The sequence below is a fragment of the Octodon degus genome, unplaced genomic scaffold (assembly GCF_000260255.1).
Source record: "Octodon degus isolate 3935 unplaced genomic scaffold, OctDeg1.0 scaffold00116, whole genome shotgun sequence".
Classification (NCBI taxonomy): Eukaryota; Metazoa; Chordata; class Mammalia; order Rodentia; family Octodontidae; genus Octodon; species Octodon degus.
In genome coordinates, this window is record NW_004524692.1 from 5,893,458 (window position 1) to 5,896,690 (window position 3,233).

The 3,233-nt window shown below is 47.1% G+C and overlaps 1 pseudogene; it reads left to right on the forward strand.

The window, feature by feature from the left end:
* Positions 1 to 2,295: 2,295 nt before the first annotated feature.
* LOC105743326 lies at positions 2,296 to 2,831 on the forward strand (annotated as a pseudogene).
* Positions 2,832 to 3,233: the final 402 nt, after the last annotated feature.

Here is a 3,233-nt window from a genome sequence, read left to right on the forward strand (position 1 = left end):
TTCTGTAGTCCCGGCACTTGAGAGGCTGAGGAAGGAGGATCACTTGAGTTTGATGCCAGCCTGGGCTATAGTACTGGAGACCAAAAACATTGCAGGCCAGGGCTGGTGGTGTGCTGTAACCCAGCGCTTGGGAGGATCAGGCTGGAGGATCGCTGTGGGCTGAGGTCAGAACGACGGACTCAAAAAAATGAAAATAAAGCTATTTCAGGTTCTTGATATCCTTACAGTTGTGTGTGTCTTTTACTGGTGATGAAACTCAGTAGCACTGCCCACTATGTTATATCCTCAGCCCTTTAATTCCGCCCCCCCCCCCCCCCCGGGGAACCGGGGATTGAACTCAAGTCCTTGTGCTTGCCAGACAAGTGCTTATTCTACTGAGCCATCTCCCCGGCCCCACCAACATTAATTTATTTAGTAGCTACTGAGAATGCCCCTATTTCACAGATGGAGAAGCCTGCACGGTTCCACTATGGAGCTTACTGCGGGTGCCAATAGGGAGCAAGTGGCAGATCCGGGGTTGAGACCGCTGGGGAGGGAAGGCTGGGTGCCCCATGACCTGCCCACTGGCTCTGGGTGGAAAGGGATGGGGTAAGAGAGGCTGGACACCGTACAGAGGTGTTTGTGTGGGTGTTAGAGGGGATTAAAAGTGGTGCCTGCTTGGGTTTCTCTGAAATGTACAAAATATTGAGTCTGCTGCTCCGGAAGGATCTGCAGATCACGAAAACTATTAAATTCAAGGGTCTTGATAAAGTGGAGGGCCAGGGTTTGGAGTGTAGCGCAGGGGTAGGGCCCTTGCCTATGCTGTTGGAAGCCCTGGGTTTGATCGCTGCCTGGGGCAGCCTTGAGCGCCACCTTGTGGAGCGAAAGACCAACCTCAGTCCGTTTTTGCCAGGTGAAGGAGGAAAGCCCATCGCATGCTGAATGGGGAGCGATTAGGAGGGGCAACTTCGGAACTTCGGCTCGCAGGGCAACGGTGAGAAATTTTCTGGGTTGCTCAGCATAGAAGCCAGATCAGAGGCCAAACTGGAATTTGAAAGGGCCTTTATTTACTGAGCTCAGGACCCTCCATCAGTTCTCACTCAGGAGAAGACTGATCAGCCGGTAACCCAGGGAGCAAGGGATTTTTAAGGCAAAAAACCACATCCCGTTTGGCAAACAAATTTGTCATCTAACACAGAACAGCACCTTTAGGGACAGTGTGGTCATCATTCAGCATACAATCCTTCTGGGAACATTGTTCAGTTTCCTTTTAATGTACATCTGTGTTGCTGTGGTCTTTTTTATTTACTTATTTTTATTTTTTGCATTTTAGGGAAGGGTCTACAGGGTGTTCAGGGTCTCAGTACTAGATTGGACTCGTAGTGATCCGCCTGTTTACAGCCTTCCAGAGCTGGGATTACAGGTGCATACCACCACACTCAGTCTCAATTGCCATCTCAGCGTGCCCCAGGGGCAGGGCCGGCTTGGCAGGCCCGGGATCGAACCCCTGGCCCCTGAGCCTGCTTGCAGGCCCTTTAATCTGCTGAGCTATTTGGCCAGCCCATGTGGTCTTGACTACCACAGCCACGATTTCCAGTTGGTTAGCAACACCTTAGTTATTGTGTACAGTTAGAAACATTTTGACCTTTACTTTGATTTATTTTGTAGGTCTATTTTGGGAACTCTCAGTCTATTGATGATTTATTGATGGTGCACCAGGCCTCCTTGTGGTCTTACAAGGAAGCAGGGTCACAGAAAGTTGAGCAGAGCAATTTTTTCACATTAGTTTAACATTGACTCATCACAATAAGCTCCCTCTTATGAAGTCAGCTTTGGCATAAGGTAGGGAAACTGTAGAATACTCAGGGCCCTGGAGATGTGATGCTCACGGTGCAACACTCTGCCTCAAGTTTTCCTTTGTGTTAAATGTGGAGGAGGTTGTAGACAGTTCAGAGGAAATGCTGTGGAAAGGAAGGGACCTAAAGCTATACAGAAACTTCTGAAAGAATCAATGTTTAAAGGCCAGATAGCTTAGAGGATTAGAATGCCTGCTTAGGCAGATGCAGGGACTGGTGTGCCTTGTCGACCCTGCCCCTGGGGTGCGCTGAGAAGGTGGCTGAGACTGGGTGTGGTGGCAAGTGCCTGTAATCCAGTACTTGGGAGGCGGAAAACAGGAGGATCACTCCAAGTCTGATCTGTGTAGTGAGGCCCTGTAGACCCTGTACTAAGTACAGAGAGAGAGAGAGAGAGAGAGAGAGAGAGAGAGAGAGAGAGAATGAACATTCTCCTGTGAGCGGCCTTAGGTGACCTGTGAAAATGGTTCGCTACTCTCTTGACCCAGAAAACCCCACAAAATCATGCAAATCAAGAGGCTCAAATCTTCGCGTTCACTTTAAGAACACGTGTGAAAGTGCCCAGGCCATCAAGGTATCCAAAAGGCCACCCAGTATCTCAAGGATGTCACATTAAAGAAGCAATGTGTACCATTCCGGCGTTACAATGGTGGAGGTGGTAGGTGTGCCCAGGCCAAACAGTGGGGCTGGACACAGGGTCGGTGGCCCAAAAAGAGTGCTGAATTTTTGCTGCACATGCTTAAAAATGCAGAGAGTAATGCTGAGCTTAAGGGTTTAGATGTAGATTCTCTGGTTATTGAACATATCCAGGTGAACAAAGCACCCAAGATGCGCCACCGTACTTACAGAGCTCGTGGCCGGATTAATCCATCCATGAGCTCCCCCTGCCATATTGAGATGATCCTTACTGAAAAGGAACAAATTGTTCCCAAACCAGAAGAGGAAGTGGCACAGAAGAAAAAGATATCCCAGAAGAAACTGAAGAAACAAAAAGTATAGCATGGGAATAAATTAAGCATAAAATAAATGGAAATAAAATTTAAAAAAAAGAAAGAAAATGAACATAGTGCTCTTCAGAGGTAAGAGGAGGGATGTTGTGCAGTAAAAAGAATTCCAATTTTGGATTTAATTCTTGACTATTCCATGAGTTTGACAAAGTTTCATGTCAGCAAGACTTTTTTTTATCTATGTGATGTTGGCAATACCCATCCTCATACATTTTTTGTTGTTATTTGCTGGGAATTGAATTCAGGCCTTTGCCCTGAGCTACACCCCCAGCCCATGTATGTACATATGTATGTATGTATGTATGTATGTGTGTATGTAGTTCAGGCTACCTTTGAGCTCACTGTGTAGTCGAGGCTGGCCTCAAACTGGCAGTTTTTTTTTTTTTTTTTTTTT